This window comes from Coffea arabica, chromosome 8c, assembly GCF_036785885.1.
Source record: "Coffea arabica cultivar ET-39 chromosome 8c, Coffea Arabica ET-39 HiFi, whole genome shotgun sequence".
NCBI classification, from domain to species: Eukaryota; Viridiplantae; Streptophyta; class Magnoliopsida; order Gentianales; family Rubiaceae; genus Coffea; species Coffea arabica.
Window position 1 is genome coordinate 17,284,695 of NC_092325.1, and position 22,988 is coordinate 17,307,682.

Genomic DNA, 22,988 nt, shown 5'->3' on the forward strand with positions numbered 1-22,988 from the left:
AACTCGTGGAGGTTCTTGATCGTGCAAGTGGAAAATAGCTCTTGAGAGCTCTTATATCCTTGAATTATTTCTGTTTACTTTTCTCGCCCGAATTGTTATTTACTTGAATATTACTGTTTATTTGTTAAATGGGATTGTTACTTGGACAACGTGCTTGCATGTGTGTTTCTTGACCTCACTGAATATTGGCTCATTCCATTAGTTTGTTTTCCTTAATAGGTGGATTGGAAGATTATGAAAAGCCGACTAGGTTATGTTTTGATTGGAATCTTGGTTGTAATTATTTAGTCGTTTTAATGGTTGTATTTTGGGACTTGATGTATCTTTTGAGAACCTGATATAACATTTGGATAATCGGTTAAGGAAGCAACTTTTCTTTATTTAGACTTGTATTAATTTGGTATGTATCGTTAAACTGGAATTGAATTGATTTGAGTTTTGGCGAGAGCTGGGCAGGCATCCCGCGGATACCCTTAGGTTCGCCCTTGGGAGAAGTGGTGGCATCATAGTTGGTATCAGAGCACTAGGTTAGAAACCTAATTGGGAGATGTGTTAGGGACATTACCCTTAAGATTTGAGATGAGATGACTTAGTCATACCCTAAGTTATATTTAAGTGAATTCGTAACTTTAAGTTTCTAATCTAGAATTGTGGTTGTTTTGCAGGGATGGGGAATGGGAACGGAGGACCTACTGTTGATGGTAATGGCCATGCTAATAGCCATGTAGAGTCTCTTAGATCCATTTACTATAGCGCACGGGATGGAGGAGCTTGTGTACGCTACTCACCCTCTACTAGGTTCCCCAGATGTGTTTGTATGAGGACACATGCTTACTCGAACCACCTTGTATTTGCTCTTGACGATGAGCGCCGTCAGTTGGTGGATGCCAACCGAGATCTACTTCAGGAGGTAGAGGAGCTGAGCATTATGGTGAATGCTCAGAGCGCTAGGATTGCTGAGATGGAGGGGACACTAGTGGACGAGGGGGCTAGGCTGAGGCCACCCGTGATGAGCTTCAGAGAGCTAGGGCTTGACTTACTAGGATCGGGTGAGGAGGTCTCCTCCATGATTGGGCTTCTGGGATCATGGCCGATGCCACTATACTGATAGATGAGGTAATGGAGGTTGTCCAGAGCCCAGATCAGGAAGAGAATCCTGAGGAGGATCCAAAGGAGGACCCTGAGGAGGAGGTTCCACCTGATAGCCCCTGAGGACTAGGCTTAGAGTGATCGACCTTTTGACTGATGTAGTTAGAATTAGCTGGGGTGATTCTAGTGCCAAGGCCATTGTATTTTTGTTTGACTGTGTGACCTACTTTTGAGGCACTTAATTTTACTTTAGTCGTATGTGACTAAAAGTACTTTTGTGGCACCTGTGTGCTATATTTTTGTAATTTCTTCATGACTTGCTAATTGTATGAACTTTGAAGCGTTAATGAATGTAAATTATTGTTATTTCCAATGTTTCTCGATTGGCTCTTGTTTTGAGTATTTCCTCGCGTAATCACTTTTATTTTTGCACTAGGCACCATTAGAATTATGGATGGACGAAGGAGAGCTCGAGGTCGTGGGCGAGGGTCTAGGCAAGCCCAACCTCAAGGAGATGATCAAGGATTGGCAATTGGGCCGACTCAGGGACAAGGAAATTTAGAGGGTAATCAAGTGGCTACTGCCATTAATAGGATGACTGATATCCTTGAACTGTTAGCGGAGAGACAGGGTCCAGGGCCACTTAACCAACCTGGGGATCAGGATAGAGGGGAAGATAGAGCCTTGGAGAGATTCCTAAAATTTAACCCGCCTAAGTTTACTGGTGAACCTAATCCTGAGATAGCGGAGAATTGGTTGGAGAGGATGACTAATATATTCTCTGTGAGGACTCGCAAAAATTTACTTATTTAATCTCCTATTTCTAGCTTATTTAATTATTTATTTGGCCTTTTACTCCGAATATTATTTTCTAAGCTCTTGAGACTTAATTACATGGAAATATAGTTTCTTTATATTTTTAAAATGACTTGTTTCAAAAATTAATTTTCGGAAGCTTGTTTAGTGAAAATAGTGAACACGTCTTTAGAAATCTTGATCGATTGAGAGTACAATAGGTTTGAAATATTGGAGACATGTACAATGGACCTAAATTAGGCATTTTAATATTTAAATACTCAAGTGATAGTTATTAGTACTATCGTTATAAGAATTTCTCGGAGGTTTCGCGTTATAGCGTAAAAATTGACGGTAAGCGTTTTCACACGCGCGACTTTATTTTAGGAACTTTAAACCCTTATTTTGGGACAATTGAGAGTGAATAATATTTATATGAATATAAGTGCATTAGAGGTTTAGTGCACTAGTGAAACAAATTCGAGAGGAATCGAACACGAAACGCGCGGAAAAAGAGTTGACCTTTGAATCAATGAGAGCCACACATTTTAGTTTCACATGGGTGCATCACACTAGATTAAAACTCTCCACATACTTACCTCAATTTCTGACTCTTTTGCTTCCATTCCAGCCGTGCACCTCAAGAGAGAAAAGAACCAAGTTTCTTCTTCAATTTCTTCTACAAATCTCCCTCAAACCACCACCAAATCATCTCCAAATTCAACCAAACTTGCACCACACTTAGATTAACACTTGAGGAGTATTTTGAGCTGCAAAAGGGAGCTGAAAAGCCACGGTTTTCTGGAGCAAAGAGTGACCAAAAATTTCTGATCTAGTCATCCAAGAAGGTAGCAAATCATCCAACCCATAGATCTTAGTTTTTGTAAGATATATTGCACATATAAGGTTATATAATCATGTGGGTAGTCTTGGTTATGGTATAAAATGTGAAAGTGGGCTCTATGAACTCCCACTCTTGGGTTGTTGCTGATTTGATGATTGATGATGGATATATTGTTGGTTTAGTGGTTAAAATGATGGATTAATGGTGTGTAATTGATAGAAACTTCATTGGGTGCAAGAAGCAAAAGTTTCCAGTTTTACCCCTGCCTTGTCCGACCATTTGTGTGCAAAATTTTGAAGTTCTAATGACTTGATTATGTTGTTTACATGTTTTTGTGAGTGTGCACAAAATTTCATTGAAAAATAACATGATTTGGTTAGTCAAATGAGTTGATTTCCAAAGTTAGCAAAACTGGAAAATGAATCCCGTATTGCCGAGGCAGTCATTTTGTATCGGTCATAACTCTTTCCTCCGATGTCGAAATTAAGTTCCGTTTGCGGCACTAGAAACTAGACATTCCCAGCTTTTCATTGGTACCAAATGCACGTTCTGGTTCCACTTGAGTGAGCCACACCATTCGTTTGAAAATCACTGCCCTGTTTCGTTGCTCTCCAGGAGACAGGACAGAAATTTCTTCTTGATGCTCAAAAACGAGCTGTTTGTGAATGGAATTTGAAAATGGTTTCTTCTGAGAAAATTCAGCTTTATGTGAGAGCTTTCTAACGCCATCAACCACGCTTGATTCCAAGTTGAATTGAGTGAGTTGTGGTCATATTTCGAAACTGATGCAGTGAGTAAAAAATCCTCTTTTGACTAGTTGAATGGCCTAGCTTGACTTGGGACTTGTTGTTTTGAAAACTTTGATGTCCAACATCTACCAAACTTTATATTAGATGCTCCTTGGACTTTTTTTTACAAATAAACCAGATTTGGGTTGGTTGCATTGGACAAAATGTTTAAAAAGAAAGAAGAGCTAAAAGACAGTTTTGCCTTGGGAAATTTCTTGAACTTTGATGGTTTAATTAACTACCTTTCCGTGTGAAATTTCAATTGAAATTTGATAGAGGAGTGGTCCTCATATGGAGGTTTAATTGTGCAAAATTTGGTGATATTCTAAAACCATTTTGATATGCAAATGATGCCCCAAAATTCGCTCATCGAATCTGGAAACTTTTCGTTTTCTCTTAGCCAAATGGTCAAATTTGATTTGGGGAGTTTTATTTCGAAAATTTGGATGTCAATGGTCTTTAAATTGCTCAGTGGATGTTTATGAACTCTCGGTTTCCATACTGGAGAGATTTGGAACTGATTTCATGGTACAAAAAGTTTGTAAACAAAAGAAAAGTGAGAAGGTAGTTTAGCCTTGAAACTCTTCATAAACTTTGGTTGTTTTAATGACTGCCTTACCGTGAGGGTATTTGTATGAAACTTGGTAGAAATGTTGTTCACACATGGAAGATTTAGTGTACCAAGTTTGATGTATTTCCAATGCCAACTCGATGACCAAATGATACTTCTAATCTAGTCTTCAAACCTGGAAAATAGCCCAACGGTCTTAACTTTTTCAGCAACTTGGGGCTACTATATCTTGGTGCTCGAAACTCCGTTTCTCAATCCGCTTGTTTTGTTATACTCTTGGATTGCAACACTATTTGATTTCCAAATTTCAAAGGTTAGTTCAAAACAAGTGAATTTTGCCGAATTTCCAAAATTGGCCAAAAAACCAACCTTGAAACTGTCTTAGTATTCTACAGCAGTAACTTTGATCCAACTTTTGAATACCTTCCATTTGGAATCATGGAAAAGTGTCTTCTAGAAACTTGTAGTACTCGGAATGTAGTTTCCAATGGTATCAAGCTTTCCAATTTTGGACCTACGTAGTGCAAGATACGATTTTTCTAAAATTGACACCCAAAGCTGAAATTTGGCAATTTCTTAGAAAATGAGATTTTGGAAACTTGCCTTCTTTTCTCGATACCGATTGAATATTTTGAACTCGATTTCATGAAAAATGTTAGTCTCTCTCTTTAGACTTTCAAACTTTACTCTTGAGCCTCGATTATTAATAATTAAGGCCCAATTTATGAATTCCCCTTAGATTGTACAACCTTCTTTGATAAGTAGGAGTTCTAAGTGATAGTGTATAATAGTTAATGGTTATTTGCTCAGGCGCTCAAGGGGACCTTCAAGAGGAACTCGAAGTGGACGCCTAGACACTTGTTTGAGTATTTACTCTCTTGTTGCAATAGGTGAGTTTTCCATATAGGAATACGTAATTGGAATAAGTCTATGACATGCTTAACCCATGGTCATTAAGTGTTAAGTGCTATGTGTTAAGTATTTACCACACTCATGCATATTTGAATAAGGTATACTTGAATTACTCGACATGAAATACTTGAAGTATGTATATTTGAACTATTCGATATGAAATGCTTAAAGAGAATATTTATGTGATTACTTGAAATACTAGATATGAAATGCTTGAAGAGCATATCTACATGATGTGTTTACATGATTAATTATGCTATGGCAGCATAAGTCGGTTGGAGTGAATCTCCCCGACTCTTACATGGTAAAAGTGGAAAACGGCCAATGGCGGCCTATTAAAATGACATATGTCTACCAATTAACTGTAATTACCACCGTTAACCGTGTTTACTTACCGTTTTCTAATCTATGTGGTTACTTGCTTACTTGATTATCATGAATCACATGTTATATGAAGTTGTCCATCATTGTTAGGCGAGTGTGTACTTTACCTCACTCGACCTATTCAAATGATGAATTTTATTTTGTCGAAATACTTGGTTACCTGTGCATGTTGTAAGCTATAAGCTGAACTTGGGCCCTGCCTCGGTTACTGACCTACTCGAGTCAGGACTGGGCTCGGTCGGGTAGGTTGGAGCCCTGGACAACCGTTTCGGTATACTCGAGTATTACCACTGAGGGATAAGGTGATGGCCAGACCGTACCGTGGGGATCGGAAGTCATAAGGTGCAGATGACCGACAGAGTTCCACTGGAACACCGTATCCTACAGTATATGTTTACCTGGTTACATGATAATTGTTTCATGCTAAAATGCCAATATGAAATCCTGAGCTATGCCTGTAATAAGCTCCAATCACTCGTGAACTATACATGCCAATGTCTCATACCATGATAAATGTCTCAAATTACCCATACAATGATTATCACCTCATGATAACATGCCATTGTGTAACCTTGAACCATGCATATGATATGCCCAATCTACTTGATTTATTTGAACTGTTAGAGTGTCTTGGAACCTCACTGGGCTGTGTAGCTCATCCCACGTTGTGGTTTTCTTTTACAGGGTTCGAGACCAAGGGTGCTCGTGAGTAGTACTAGATTGCTTTCTTTTGAAGATTTTAAGTTATATTATAACGGATGGCTATTGTACCCTTTTCCGTTGGGTTGTATTTAAGCTTGAAAGCTACATAGTTGTAAGTGTAAGATATTTGAAGTACTTTAATTATGTATTGAAGTTACTTATAGTATTTTGAGCTCTTAAATGAGTGAGTCCTGGCGAGAGCTGGGCAGGCGTCCCGCGGATACCCTTTGGTTCGCCTTAGGGAGAAGTGGGGGCGTCACATTCTCCGCCTTAGACTATACTGAAGATAGGTGAGTGAATTTTATTGCTTTCCAATTTGAGGGAGTACCACGTGCTTGGTGGGATGTGATAAAGGGAAAGTGGGAGAGAGCCCAAACCCCTTGGACTTGGGAGAATTTCACGAGGGAATTCAATGAGAAATTTCTTCCACCTTTAATCCAAGAGAAGAGGGAGGATGAGTTCATCAAGTTGAAACAAGGAACTCTTAGTGTGGCTGAGTATGAAGGGAAGTTTACTAAGCTTTCTAAGTAGGCTCCCGAATTGGTGACCAACGAGCGGAAAAGGATAAGACAGTTTGTGCAAGGGGCTTAATATAGAAATCCAGGAGGGCTTGGCTACGGCCCAAATCTAATGCAAACATGAATATCATCCTCTAAACTATTGAGTCAAATGAAGAGTGGCCACAATTTGTTTCCCGTTTCGAGTGCTTCAACGAGTCAATGACAACGCCTACAAATTGGAGCTACCTGGGGAGTACAATGTTAGCGCGACCTTCAATGTCACAGACTTGAGCCCGTTCCTTGAGGACGATGATCCAGATTTGAGGACAAATCCTTCTCAAGTGGAGGGGACTGATGTATGCACCGACCTTAGCCCAAGTAATGACCCAGTTCGAGTTCCATTGGGTCCAGTCACACGAGCACGGGCCAGACACTTCAAGGAGTCGCTCCAAGCCCTTGTGCAAAATGTCCAAGACCAACAAAGAGTTCATATGGACATTGAAGGCTTGGAAGGGGATAATCAAGTTGTCCATACGATGATCCAGGCCCATGAAGAATCAAGTGGGCCTCCAAGTGGGATGGTCGACTAGGCCTTGGGCCTTAGTGCTAGGTTTCAATTGCTTTGAATTAGATTAGGTTGTTTTATTGAGTCATGGGTCAGCCTACCTTGTCCAAGGAGTGGCTGAACCTCCTTTCCTATTTTCCTTAGGGTTTCATTAGTCCCTTAGCCTATATAAAGGCTTACTTTGTATGGTTAAACGGTACACAATTATTATAATAAAAATTCTGATTTGTTTCTCTTCAATTATTGAGAGCATTCGATCCTTACTTGCTTTTGGCAAGGGTTCTTGAGCAATCTCGCGATTGTTCTTGATTGTTCTACCGACCTATCCACTGGAGTAATCACATCCGTTGGAGTCGTCGTTCTATTTCCCTTCAACCAATTCGTGTCGTCCATTTTGGTTTTAGGTTTCACAATCCAAGCGGTGGACAACCTCACTAGATCCTTGGGCAAACATGCTACGTGTCTCGAAATGAGTTGAACGAGGACCGTATCAAAATCTCTACATTTACTGAGGCTCTAGAGAAAGCACAAAGGGTCGAGAGTGCAAGAATGCAAGTTAGGGACTTCCCTAATAAGAAAATGAACTTTTCTAGTCACACTACTGGACAGGCTAGTAAGAGTACACAACCTTCCAAGATGAGAAGAAGAATGGGAGGAGTGAGGACCGCTAGAGCTTCAAGGGGAGCTTTATCCAGAGGAGGTCATAGTGGACTAGTTCAAGTGAGAGGAGTGCCTTTTAGTGGTTCGGCAGTGACACCGCAAGTTACTTATGGTTACTGTGGTAAACCCAACCACTCAGAGAATGATTGTTGGAGAAAGTCTGGGAAATGTTTGTTCTATGGTAGCGCTGAACATCAACTCGCGAGTTGTCCGAAGGCGTCAAAAATAGGAGGTAGCACTCAAAAGCTAGAAAAGTCAACCTCTAAGCAGACTAGTATTGGAGGAAGTCGACCTGGAGTACCGGCTAGGGTTTATGCTCTGGATCATCAATAAATTCCCGATGCAACTGAGGTGGTTGAAGGTATGATCCCTATTTTCCACCGTTTAGCTAAGATTTTAATTGACCCAGGCGCAACACATTCTTTTGTAAACCCTAATTTCACGAGTGGAATAGACTTGAAGCCAATTAAGTTATCTTATGATTTAGAGGTTAGAACACCTATTGGGGATCAAAGTTTATTAGCTAATTTGATGTATAAGGAGTGTGAGATATGGGTTGGAGGACAGAAATTACTGGCCGATCTGATGGGTTTAGCGATTAAGGGGCATGAAGTAATCCTAGGAATGGACTGGTTAGCCCATTATAATGCTCAATTAAACTGTAAGATGAAAACAGTAGAATTAGGCATTCTAGGAGAGGCAACCCTGAAATTGGATGTAAGGGGTAGGTTAGCCTTATCTGCACTTATCTCAGGGATCCGAGCTAGGAAAATGTTAAGTAATAGAGTTCAGGGATACTTGGCTTTTCTTATCAATATCCCTAGTGATAAAGTGAAATTAGAAGACATGCTCGTAGTGAAGGAGTATCCGTATGTCTTTCCCGAAGAGTTAGAATCTTTACCACAGGAAAGAGATATAGCTTTTAAGATTGATGTGACTATGCTATCTCTAAGACACCGTATAGAATGGCTCCACTTGAATTGAAAGAGTTGAAATTGCAATTATAGGATTTACTGGAGCGGGATTTTATAAAGGAGAGTGATTCACCGTGGGGAGCCCCGATCTTATTTGTCAAAAAGAAAGATGGGAGTTTAAGATTGTGCATAGATTACCGAGGCTTGAACGATGTCACCATTAAGAATAAGTACCCTTTGATGAATTGTTTGACCAATTGCAAGGGCCGGTAATATTTTCTAAGTTGGATCTTAGACAGGGTTACTACCAGTTGAGGATTTTGGAAAAAGATATACACAAAACTGCTTTTAACTTGAGGTATGGACACTTTGTGATGTGTACATGGATCAGGGCCCACGCAATGACCCGGTCCGAGTTCCATTGGGCCTAGTCACACGTGCACGAGCCAAACTCTTCAAAGAATCCCTCCAAGGCCTTGTCCGTATTGTCCAAGACCAACATGGGGTCCATAGAGATATTGAAGGCCTAGAAGGAGACAAGCAAGTCATCTACACCATGATCCAAGCCCATGAAGAGTCAATAGGCCTCCAAGTGAGTGGATCGAGTAGGGCTTTAGGCCATAATGTTTACTTAGAGTTAGATTAGTTGCTTTAGTAGAACATGGGCCGGCCCATCTTGACACCAAGATGGCCGAATGCTTCCCTTAGGATTTTTAGGGTTTTAGTAACCTTTAGCCTATAAAAGGGCTAGCTTTGTAAGATTTAAAGGTAGACGTTTTATCAATAAAACTTTTGATTATTTTCAATTCTTCTTAGAGAGAATTCGAGCCTTTTACTTGCTTTGACAAGGGTTGTGAGCAATCTTGCGTCTTGCCCTAGATTGTTCTACCGACCTATCCTTAGAGTAATCACCTCTGTGGAGTCGTCGTTCTACCACCTATAATCAAATCGTGTCGTCCGTTTGATTCTAGGTTCCGCAATCTAAGCATTGGACAACCTCGCTAGATCCTTAAGCAACGTGCTACGTGTCTCGAAACAAGTTGATCGAGGACCGTATCAATTGGCTTCAGAGCTTTGGTGGAGGTATCTTCCGTTATATCCATAGATTTGTCTTAGTTTTCCTTATTTTCCGCTGCCTTGTTTTTCAAAAAAAAAATTCTGTTGTTGCGCCCAATTTCTGGTCATAAGTTGTGCCGAACCTGTCCGTGGTTGTGTGTCTCGTTGTTTAGTACTTTCAGTCCGTTAGTCATCTTTTGTTGTGTCGAGATTTCTGGCCGTTTCGCATCCCATCGTTGCTCCTAAATCTGTCCGCTATTGTGCTGCTTGCGTTTGGTCGAATCTGCCCATAATCTTGTGCGTTGCTTTGTGTCAAGTTGGCTGTGGTTAGTGCGCACTTGGAACGTACAAATTTCTGGTTGGAACCCCAGACCTGTTTTGGTTAGTTGGTTGTTGCGTGGGCAGCAAGAAAACCCACTCTTGTGCAGCTAGGATTTCTTGTGCAGCTAGGGCATTTTGTGCGGCTAGGGTTTTATTTCCCAAATCTGTCCAATCGGTTCATGAGTTATCCGAATTGTTTTCTTAATTTTCTAATCTGATTTTTGGTCTAAAACTTGTTGGTGTTGTGAAATCTTGAAGAGAATCCACAAGATTTTAAGGTTCTTGAAGTTCTAGGTTACTACCTTGAAATTCTTGAAACCTCGAAACGTATCTTGTTAGTTCTTGGAGGGTTGAAGGAGTTCATTGGAGGGCTGACCAGGTTGCTGGAAATTTATTCATTTGGCCAAGTCGTTGAATTGTTCCTTAAGTAAAAAAAAAAATAGAAACGAAAAAGAAAAGAAAAGAAAAGAAACCCATTCGGCTAGGGCATGGAGGCCGAACAAGAAAGAAAAGGAAGAACTTGGCTCTTTATTGCCAAATCAGTTTGTTACATCGTGTTTTTACCCAAAACAGAAATTTAAACCCAAGAAAGGTACTCAAAAATTCTGACCAACCTCTTCTTGAAATTCTTGGTAACCTTGTGCCTTGATAACTTGAACCACCCTTCGAGGTTCTTGGATTTCTTGATCTTGTTTCTTGAAAACTTAAACCTCCTTTCGAATAAACAACTTCCTATACTCTCTTGCGGTGGTGAAGGGCTTCCTTGGCCTAGGAGTAAACTTCTTTGAGGAATCTTGAGCAACCCGTGGGGGTGTAGTTTGTGCGAGGTTGCTTGAATCTTCTTGCCGCGAAGCCATAGTCAAATCTGTCTTGGTTGCCTTGGTTGTTGCGCAAGAAGGGGAGCCGAATCTGGTTTGTGTTTGGTGAAGAGGCTGCCTTGGGGTATTTTATAGAACAACCAGCCGACCTTGGTGAGAGAATTTTGGAGGAGAAAGACAAGCTGGAAAATTCGGTGGACAAGTAGAAAACAAATCTGATTTGCTAGTCCACTTGTAGAGGGATTTGGAAGTTTCTAAAGTTGTTCAAGAAAGGGATCCTAAAAGAGTTTCTAAAGTTGTTCAAGAAAGGGATCCTAAAAGAGTTTCCAAACTTAACTTGTTTTCCAAAACTCACTTTAGGAAACTAAGTAAAACACTTGAATAACTCCTTGCTTTCTAGGTTGCTTCCCTACTTCCTCTCCTACATTTTAGGAATCTACTCCTACCTTTTAGGAAACTAGGGTTTCTTGTCCTTTTTTTTCACATTGGCGCATCCCTTGCTGTCCGCCACTACCTTCCTTCCAAATTCGTCCATTTCACCTCATTTTTCACCCACATTTGTGTCTTCCACTTTTGATTACTCTTGTGGACAAAGTTGGTGATGATTGTTGGACTTGAGCAGCATTTCTCACCTACCCAAACCGACAGGTAAAGGCATTGGGTAAGGTCCTTAAAGAGAGCTTTGAGTGATAAACACGAGAGCGAGTGATACACTAAGGGAGTGAAGTGAGGATATATTTGCATTACTTTTCTTGTTACTAACCTTTTGCAGGGCATAAGGAAAGAAACATGGAGCAACAACAATCAACCACAGACTACTCCTTCATAGTCACCGCCATGAAAAACGAACTCAGGCGAATTAGTGAGCAACAAATGGAGGAGTTGCACACACGGTTTGACGAGCTATCCAAGAGTCTCACACGAGGCTCTCGTTCAAGATCCCACAACCGGAGTAACCATGGCACCAAAGAGGCAAATAGCGAAGACTACTCCGCTAGTGAGGATAAGGAACGACCCGAGAAGCCTAGAAGGGACACGTCTAAGAACGAACTCAAGGGGCTTAAAATTCAAGTGTCTGCGTTCAAAGGCAAAAGTGACCCTAAAACTTACCTGGAATGGGAAGGCCACATCGAGATGGTCTTCGACTGCTACGATTATAGCGAGGAACAAAAGGTGAAAGTTGCCACCGTTGAGTTTACCGACTACGCCTTAGTCTGGTGGGACCAAGTGAGGACCCATAGGAGGAGAATGGGCGAACCACGAGTCCGAACTTGGAGACAACTCAAGGCATTGATGCGTAAGAGATTCGTTCCAAACTACTACAATTGAGATCTCCACGCCAAACTTCAAACCCTCACTCAAGGTAACATGAGTGTGGAAGATTATTACAAGGAGATCGAGATGGCCATGATAAGGGCGAACCTTCAAGAAGATAGTGAAGCAACCATGGCTAGGTTTCTTAGAGGTCTCAATCCTGACCTTCAGGAAGCCTTGGAGCTCCAGCATTATGTGGACATCTATGACCTTCTTGAACTAGCCATCAAGGCCGAGAGGGGGGAAGAAATTGAGGCGTGGGGCCCGTACCTTCCAAACTTCCAACTCGCCTTCCTGAAAGGGAAACCTACAACGGGGAACAGCCCATGAAACTGGAAATTCGGCTACACCCACTCCTTCTAATCAAATTCAAGGTAACACCTCTACCTGTAATACCAATTATACCCCTAACAAAGCTCTTGATGTATCCAGGTCAAACTCTAAGGCACCATATGAGACTCTTAAGACTAGGAGTAGGGACATCAAGTGTTTTAAATGCCAAGGGTTTGGACATATTCAGTCTCAATGTCCAAACCAACGGGTCATGTTAATCACTCACAATGGCGAGATCATGTCCGATGATGACGATTGTGAGGAGATGCCTGAATTGGTCAAAGGCAACTGCCTGAACGAAGATTCAGCTGAGGAAGATTACTCGCCTACACAAGGGGAAGTAGGTTGCTTGGTGGCACGACGAGTGCTAACCGCCCGAGTTAAGGAGGACAAGCAACTACAAAGAGAAAACCTATTTTATAGCCGTTGTAAAGTAGGCGACAAAGTGTGTAGCCTCATCATCGATGGTGGGAGTTGCATGAATGTGGTGAGCTTGCTTATGGTTGAGAGTTTAGGGCTCCCGACTACTAGACATCCACACCCTTACCGCTTCCAGTGGCTAAGTGAGAATGGAGAGGTACGTGTCTTCAAACAGGTTTACGTTCCCTTCTCAATTGGAACCTACACTGATGAAGTCATGTATGACGTGGTGCCAATGCATGCTACGCATGTCATCCTGGGAAGGCCCTGGCAATTTGATAAACACGTTACATTCGATGGAAGGGCAAACAAGTACACACTTTTGCATGATGGCAAATGTAAGGTCCTCACACCACTCACACCTGCACAAGTGTATGAGAACCAACTTAAGTTGCAAAAAGAGTGTGAACAAGACTGTCAAAGGAGGAAACAAAAGGCGGTCGACCCTGGCAAGAGCTCCACTTCTACAAGTGAGCAATCGACCAAGGGTCAAGTGAGCACACCTAGTGTTACGCATGACAAATCACCCACTACACCTACCACTAGGAAGCAAAACATGATCATTAAGGCTAAGGACGTTAGAAAAGTTATAAATTCTGATCAGCCTGTATTTCTCATGATTTACAAACATGTGCTCTTAGATGTTGCTGAGCTTGATAAGGCATTGCCTTCGAGTATGGTTGCTCTTTTGCAGGAATTTGAGGATATTTTCCTTGACGAGGTCCCTGATGGCTTACTACCCATTCGAGGGATTAAGCACCAAATTGACCTGATTCCTGGAGCACCACTACCCAACAAACCGGCTTACCGCATAGGCCCTGAGGAGACAAAGGAGCTTCAACGGCAAGTTGATGGTCTATTAGGTAAGGGTTGGGTAAAAGAGAGTCTCAGTCCTTGTGCTGTGCCTGTGGTATTTGTCCCCAAAAAGGATGGTACTTGGTGCATGTGCACTGACTGTAGGGCCGTTAATGCCATTACTGTGAAATATCGTCATCCCATTCCTAGATTAGATGATATACTTGATGAACTCGATGGTGCTATAATATTCACCAAAATTGATTTAAAGAGTGGCTATCATGAAATTAGAATGAAAGAAGGCGATGAATGGAAAACAGCCTTCAAAACCAAATATGGTCTCTATGAGTGGCTGGTCATGCCTTTTGAGTGGACTAACGCCCCTAATACATTCATGCGACTAATGAACCATGTTTTGAGGCATTTTATTGGAAAATTTGTCATTGTTTACTTTGATGATATTCTAATCTATAGTCGCAATGAGCAAGAGCACATGGAGCATGTGAGATTAGTTCTTGAGACACTTCGACAGGCGCGTTTATACGCTAACCTTAAGAAGTGCACCTTTTATACTAACGAGCTTGTGTTCTTAGGGCATGTAGTGAGCTCACAGGGAATCAAGGTGGACGAGTCCAAAATTGACGCCATCAAGCAATGGCCAACTCCAACATCCGTCCATGAGGTGCGTAGCTTCCAAGGATTGGCGGGTTTCTATCGGCGTTTTGTCAAAGATTTCAGCACCATTGCCGCCCCATTGACCGTTGTGACCAAGAAGAATGACAAATTTCATTGGGGGGAAGCCCAAGAACAAGCATTTCTCACCCTCAAAGACAAACTCTGTGACAGCCCCACCTTCTCCTAAGGCGTACCAAAGGAGTTAGCGGGCTGCCTGCCCAACTCTCGCCAGGACTACTAAAACGGTAAAACACCAACTCAAGTCGTTCGGGCATCTATTAGCGCGCTTCACCAAACCAACAATTGAGAAACGAAAAAACAAAAGTCAAAATGTAAAGTGAATAGTGACTGCCATGTCACAATCCGCTAAGACCCAATCGAATACGAGTAACTTCTTACAATCCCTGAAAGGAATATGTACAAGCCAAAAGGAAGCATTTAAATCCAGGTGCAATTAAGGTTCCAACTATTGAGGAGCTACACAAAATTTCTCAATTAGCTCTACTCAACTCATTCTTCAAAAGCAAAAGTCCCAAAAGGTAATTCCCTGTAAGGAAAACAAAATTAACGGAGTGAGCTTTCGCCCAATGAGGTACCATCATGTAAACATACCAGGAGCACATAAACACAAGAATACTCAATCCAAATATGTACGTCAAGTAAGCAAAAGCAACAAACATCCAAGTATAAGGAATAAAAGGATACAGATGGCTCTCTAGAGCCCTTTTTCCTTTTTTGCCATACTTGATCTCATCTCATTGACCCTCCGTCAATGTATATCAGGTAATCATGACCGTAGACTCCTCTTTACTCCAATTATCCGTCCACCTCACTCTCCCCTTACCGGGTCCGAACACCAAACGGTACAGAATTGGTATTACTCGAGTATACCGGAATCAAGGGTCTCATACCCAAAGATTCCCAATTACAGTCCCCATGGCTTGTCAAATGTCCCCGACCAAGTCCTTACTGGCTCGAGTCCATTGACTTCCAATGAGGTAGAGCTCAGGTTGAACAGTAAAGGTCCAGAGTTACAGTAAAGGTTGGTATCCAAGCGACACCAAATCAAGTACAGTCAAGAGTATTCAAGTGATATAATAAACAATCAAGTAAGCCTAATATAATAACCAGTCAAGGAGGCCAGAGAGTACGAGAGTAGTAAAGTACACCCTCGCCTCACCTAGCTCAAACAATCATCAAAACTAGTCCAAATCACAGAATTCAAGTACAAGAAAGCCACGGAATAACAAATATGTGAGTAGTACACTCACCAAGTCAAACAAAGTAATTTCACAAGTTTTCGCCTGACGTGAGCCTCGGATCACCGACACGCCCTATAATAATCAAGAAAGTATAATTAAGACTCAAATACAAGTCGAATACCTTTTTCTAGGAACTATTAAGGCAAGAACCAAATATAGCTTGGAAATAAGAAATACATAACATTTAGGGTTAAAAGTAGAAACAATCCCTAAAACCGTTCATTTCTATCCAATCTCAACCCAACTCACAAGAACCCAATACCCTAGACACTTGGACAGCATTTCCCCTAAAATTTCAGCTTTCCAACCTACAAGACAATCATTAAAAGCCATCCAACGCAACCACAAGCACCCAAACAATTCATAAGCCATTCAATATACTTCATTAGGGTCACAATACCCCTCAATTATAGCCAATTAGAAGCTCAACAATCATCCATAGAAAACCCCAATTTGAAACCCTAAATCTGAAATTTTCCGCACAAGCGAAAATTTTCCGCAAATAACCACAATTAACGTACAAGAGAGCTATTTAACACCATTTAGAACCATCAATTCAAGGCCAAACATATCCATCATAGAAAAACAGAAATAAACCCACAAAAATCAGAAAATTAGCTAGCTTCACTCCAATCCACCAAATCTTCCGTAAAATCACGTATATAGCTACTATAAGGCACCAATTGGCCAAAATTAGAAACAAAAGATGAGTTCCAAGCAAGATACCTTAGTTCTTCAAGAAAGGTTGTAGCTTAGGAGGTTTTCTTCCAAAACAACACCACCAAGTTCTTCAAACACCCTTAGCAAGATGATTTTATGGACTGATTCAAGAAATAATCGGTTAGTTTTCAAAATTTGAGCAAGGATTTGAAGATGGAAGGTTGAAGGTTTCTTTCCTTTGCTCCCTAGAAGAATTCGGCCAAGGAGAGGTGAAGATGAAGACTATTTGGGTCAAAATTGGACTTTAAGTGAAGTAAGAAAAGTTAGACCAAAAATTAGGCAAGTTTCCTCCAATAACGAATGGACACTTGGCACTTTGTTTTGTTTAGAGTTATCTGCTTGTCCCTCCATAATTAAACCATCTAGATAACCTCTAATCATCTACTAACACCTAGTAATTAAACCCCTTTATGAAAAAATTGAACCGAATTGGCCGAATTTCTCTCACTAAATACACTAGCGAGCCCCATGTCCAAAATATATTCCTAATTTCTCACGAACTACCTTATACTAGAAAAATGATTTAAAAACTATATTTACTGATAAAATGTGGATAAAAGTAATATGATAAAGAAAATAAAAGAAAACGGGTGCACAGGAATAAAACCCTAAATAATTTTTTTTTTTGTTCTGGGTTCTCACAAACTCACACATGCACCTGTGTTGGCATTATCAAATTTTAACAAGACCTTTGAAATTGAATGTGATACCTCTGGTGTAGGTATTGGCGCCGTTCTCATGCAAGACAAGAGGCATTGTGCATTCTTCAGTGAGAAGCTAGGAGGTGCTGCCCTGAACTACCCCACATACGATAGAGAGCTCTACGCACTTGTACGAGCATTGGAGACCTGGCAACACTACCTCCGCCCAAGGGAGTTCGTGATACACACTGATCACGAATCCTTGAAATTTCTCAAAGGGCAACCAAAGCTGAGCAAGCGCCATGCCAAATGGGTAAGTTTTATCGACACCTTCTCCTATGTCATTAAGTACAAAACTGGCAAAACAAATGTGGTCACTGATACATTATCTCGTAGACATTCTTTGCTTGCTGTTCTTGATGCCAAGTTGTTAGGGTTTGAGATGTTTAAGGAGATATATGCCCATGACCATGACTTTGGGGAAGTCTATGCATCTTGCATGAAGAGCCCACATGGAAAGTATTTCTTGCACAATAGATTCTTGTTTTATGTGGATAAGTTGTGTGTCCCTAACTCCTCCATTCGTGATCTTTTGATTAGAGAGGCATATAGTGGTAGTCTCATGGGACACTGTGGCATTGTTAAGACACTAGCCATGTTACAAGAGCACTTTTATTGGCCGCATATGCGTAGAGATGTTGCACGCATGGTTGGTAGATGTGTCACTTTTATTTTTGGAAGACTTTGTGGTCTAAACTTGGCACTCGATTGTTATTCTCTACCACCAGTCATCCACAAAGCGATAGACAAACTGAAGTTATCAATCGCACACTTGGCACTCTACTTCGGGCTTTGATTAAGAAGAATCTTAAATCTTAGGAAGAGTGTTCGCCTCATGTTGAATTCGCTTACAATCGAACTGTTCATAGTGCAACACTACTCACTGTTTGAGGTTATTTATGGCTTTAACCCGCTGACCCCCCTTGATTTAGTACCCTTACCTTCCTCTGAGCACACAAGCTTAGATAGGAAAAAGAAGACTGATTTTGTGCGCAGGTTACATGAAGCCGTTCGGGCAAACATTGAGAGGCGTACCCAACAATATATCTAGCAAGCCAACAAGCATCGTCGTAAGATGGTTTTTGAGCTTGGAGATTGGGTTTGGCTACACTTGCGAAAGGAGAGATTTCCTAAGCAGTGACAAAGCAAATTATCTCCAAGAGGTGATGGACCCTTTCGAGTGCTCCAACGAGTTAATGACAACGCTTACAAATTGGAGCTACCTGGGGAGTATAATGTTAGCACGACCTTCAATGTCGTGGATTTGAGCCCGTTTCTTGACGAGGAGGATTCAGATTTGAGGGCAAATCCTTCTCAAGAGGAGGGGACTGATGTGTGCATGGATCAGGCCCCACGCAATGACCCGGTCCGAGTTCCATTGGGCCCAGTCACAAGTGCACGAGCCAAGCTCTTCAAAGAATCCCTCCAAGGCCTTGTCCGTATTGTCCAAGACCAACATGGGGTCCATAGAGATATTGAAGGCCTAGAAGGAGACAAGCAAGTCATCTACACCATGATCCAAGTCCATGAAGAGTCAAGTGGGCCTCCAAGTGAGTGGACCGAGTAGGGCTTTAGGCCATAATGTTTACTTAGAGTTAGATTAGTTGCTTTAGTAGAGCATGGGCCGGCCCATCTTGACACCAAGATGGTCGAATGCTTCCCTTAGGGTTTTTAGGGTTTTAATAACCTTTAACCTATAAAAGGGCTAGCTTTGTAAGGTTTAAAGGTAGACGTTTTATCAATAAAACTTTTGATTATTTTCAATTCTTCTTAGAGAGAATTCGAGCCTTTTACTTGCTTTGGCAAGGGTTGTGAGCAATCTTGCGTCTTGCCCTAGATTGTTCTACAGACCTATCCATTAGAGTAATCACCTCTATGGAGTTGTCATTCTACCGCCTATAATCAAATCGTGTCGTCCGTTTGATTCTAGGTTCCGCAATCCAAGCGTTGCACAACCTTGCTAGATCCTTGGGCAACGTGCTACGTGTCTCGAAACAAGTTGATTGAGGACCATATTACTTTGAGTTTGCAGTAATGCCATTTGGATTGACCAATGCACCTACTACTTTTATGGATTTGATGCACAGGGTCTTTATGCCTTATCTGGACCAATTTGTGGTGGTATTTATTGATGATATATTGGTGTACTCTAAGACTGCGGAGGATCACGAGAAGCATTTGAGAGGGATAATGCACTGATTTTAAGTTTCAACAAAAATGAGAGTGAGGGACTTATTGCCATTCTAACAACCTTAACATTGCTCTATCTAGTGTTCCTTGTTTTGTGCAGGTTAAGCAAAGTGCAATTGCTTTGATCTTACAATGTTCCATCCCAAAGGCGCTTGTGCAATTTGTGAGTTTCCATGGAGTTTGTCTTCTAAGAGTTAGATCAATTTGGTTCCCATTCATGGAATCGGATGATTTCAACGCTGTTCACGTCTTTGGAGGATCAAACTATGTGTACCCTCAAGACGTTAGAACCGACCATGTTCGACGAGTTTACACAAGGAGTGAGGTCTTCAATGGTCACTACAATACCTATGCTCATCTTGCACCTAGTCCACTTGATGCTCCAACTTCACCAAGTCAGCTTCCATACTTTACAAGCTTATTCAAGTTTGAGGAGTCCGATTTCATAGGATCTACATCGCATCACTTTAATGATCCTTACCTCATGATCACAAGCGATCAAGTTGGGCATACATTGAAACTGGTTCATGAGATTCAAGGTTCAACAAGATTTACTTTCCAGCTTAGCAAGTGGTTTATGCATTGGATGAAACTTGTGGTAATCATAACAAAATTGACTCGACGGCATGTAACTCTTCTTATCACCATTCATGCTTCAATTTGTGGGCAAATTGCTTTCAAGAGGAGGGGAATGATACGAGTCAAGCTATGCCATCGGATAAGGTTCAAGTCCCACTAGGACTGGTTACACGAGCTCGAGCAGTTCATTCAGCTTCATCGCAGCAAAGATGTTATAAGGCGCGGGCACGCTTTATAAGGATACGTCTTCTATCATTTAATTGATTCACCGCAGCAAAGTCATTATAAGGCATGGGTACGCTTTATAAGCTCAAGTCGTCTGCCCATCTAGTCACATTTGCTATTTTAGCTAAGTCGTTTGTAATAAGGGCTTAATGGTCCATAGCTTTGCTTTATTTACCTAAGGGATGACCTCATAAGATTCTGTCAAGTCCACAATTCTTAGTCTTATGGAAATAGTCAAGCCTACAATTCTTAGTCTTAGTCAAGCCCACAATTCTAGACTAGTTCCACATTATTTAGTTTTTCATCTCTATGTAAGGCTATAAATAGCCCACACTTCCAATGGTTTTAGGCATGCAATCAATAAATCAGATTTTGAGAGTTTTCTTGGTTTCTCCAATGCTTCTTGAATACCTTAGAATTTCTCTAGGTGTTCGTGACTTATCAATCTAGAATCACACTAGGTTGTGGCGTCTTCTACCATTATACCAAGGTTCGTTAACCACATGATTAACGGGTTGAGATCATCCACTCCAAACTTGGTATCCTCTTGTCGATCCTAAAGCTAATCTTTTACGGGTTTCGTCACAAGATTGGCGACGTTCATATCACCAACCATTCATACAATCCATGCTTAGTTTTAACGGCAGTCTTCCATTCATCTCCTTTGTGACGGCCCCACTTCTCCCCAAAGCGAACCAATGGTATCTGCGGGACGCCTACCCAGCTCTCGCCAGGACTCACGCAAGAAATCTAGCCAAAACCCTTCCGAAGAATAACCTAATCTATTACAATATCGCTTTCCTCCAAAATGGTCAATAACCAAACCACATTAACTTCAGAAATAACAGCATTTCAATATAGCCAATCGTCGACTCTTAAGAACCTTACGCGTTACAACCCAAGTCTAAAGTCATACCATCCCAAACATACAAGTTCATACAACACAAGTACGAACATACAAGCCAAATATCTGAATCAGGGATTGCACTTTTCCAGCTTCAAGTGGCAATCCAAAGCATTAAGTACACCAAGCTTAACGTATCTCCAATCCGATACATGACATAAGTAACATTAGACATTACAAACCGCAAAGCGAAGTCATAGAATTCATTTACATCCATAAGAAAGTCTAAGTAAATTGTAAAGCTCTCAATTTCCAGAACCTGTCAAGGAAAACAAATATACACGGTGAGCCAATCGCTCGTGAGGCCAAGAAAACACACATGCACGCACGTTGTTCAAGTAGAACAATAAGGTTCAAGTAATTTACAATTCAAGCGCGGCAAGTAAACAGAAACAATTCAAGGATATAGGAGATCTCAGGAGCTATTTTCCACTTGCTTCGCCACGGCTCGATCCGATACCCCCTCACAATGACCCTCCGTCATCCGGGTGGGTATTATATCCGTAGAAACTTCCCTTATTACTTCCTCCGGCCAACAATCCACCCTCTCGGATCCGTAACCAAACACGCACGAAAAGGGCGATACTCGTTGAGTATGCCGAACGAGACCTCAAGAGATCAAGTTTTGATTTTTGAACACGCACGAAAAGGGCGATACTCCACGAGTATGCCGAACAAGATCTCAAAAGATCAAGTTATGTTTTGTTGTTCCCTTGGCTTATCAAGCTTCTCGACCAAGCCCATGCCGGCTCGAGTTGCAAGATTAGCTAAGAGAATTTGGGCGTCCCCATAAGTCAAGGAGTTTCACTCCACCCGACAACACGTCACGCACAGCAAGCACAACACGCACGACAACACGACATGTACACGAAAATGGGTATATTTTAGCCAACGAGGTTCACTCAAATCGACTTTGAAAACCAAGTTAATACAAGTAAAGTTCAAGTAAAGGAGAGCGAGTGCGATAAAGTACACACTCGTCCCATCAAGTGATATTCACGTATATAAGCAGGTAAATCAAGTAAACACGACAAGTCATGCACTTGACACTCACAATTCAAGAGTAATTGAGCGAGAGAATCGTTAGTTGTCCTCTCCGGGATTCTCTTCCAGACTAGCTTGAGCACCTGAAGCAATTGACAAGTATTTTTCACTCATAATCACGCATTAATCAAGGAAGGAGTTACACTCATCTAGACTTGTCACTACCTCAAATCAAGAACCTTAGCCACTAAAATTAAAGGTTCAAAAGTGAGGTTTTATTAACACAAGGAAAAAAAATAATTTCCTTCATGGAATCAAGTTTAAAGTGACCAATTATCATCAAGAAGGAATAATGGGTTTTCAAATTTTTATTTTCTAAGAAATCGGCAAATTTCAGCTTTGCACGTCAAACTTAGAAAAATCAGGTCTTGCACTCAGTAGGTCCAAAATTGAAAAACTTGGTACCATTGGAAACTACTTCCAAAATATTAAAAGTTCCTCGAAGACACTTTTCCATGATTCCAAATGGAAAATATTCAAAAATGAGCTCAAGGACGCTGCTTTGGTTCATAAGACAGATTTAAGTTAATTTTTGGTCAACTTTGAAAATTCGGAAAAATTCACTCGTTGGGAACTAGCTTTTGAAATTTGGTACTCTTTTAGAGTCATAATCCAAGTGTACAGTAAAACAAACGGGATGAGAAATGGAGTTTTGAATATTAAGATATGGCAACTCAAAGTTACCAAAATTCCCTTGTGAAACATGGGTTTTTCAAACTCGAGTTATGAACTTTGGTAATTTATTTGACCCATGAAACGGTCTCGGAATAACACCAAAATTAGCAGTATAATACTACCATATAAGGGTTGTCCCTCTACCAAATTTCATAGGAAAATATGCACGGAAAGTCACTTAACAAAATCACTCAAGTTTCCAAAATTTTTAAGGCAAAGTTGCCTTGTATAT

At 41.1% G+C, this 22,988-nt stretch overlaps 2 long non-coding RNA genes across 2 annotated transcripts; one reads left to right on the plus strand and one right to left on the minus strand.

Annotated features, from left to right (window-relative positions):
• The first annotated feature begins 2,601 nt into the window (after positions 1–2,601).
• Positions 2,602–6,180, plus strand: LOC140013333 (uncharacterized). Its single transcript, XR_011820419.1, has 3 exons — positions 2,602–2,732; positions 4,898–4,977; positions 6,068–6,180. It is a non-coding gene; the product is annotated as an uncharacterized lncRNA (long non-coding RNA).
• A 15,083-nt stretch (positions 6,181–21,263) lies between these two features.
• LOC113705676 (uncharacterized) lies at positions 21,264–22,137 on the minus strand. Its single transcript, XR_003451966.2, has 2 exons — positions 22,092–22,137; positions 21,264–21,296 (listed from the first exon to the last, which is right to left on the minus strand). It is a non-coding gene; the product is annotated as an uncharacterized lncRNA (long non-coding RNA).
• Between the last annotated feature and the right edge of the window lie 851 nt (positions 22,138–22,988).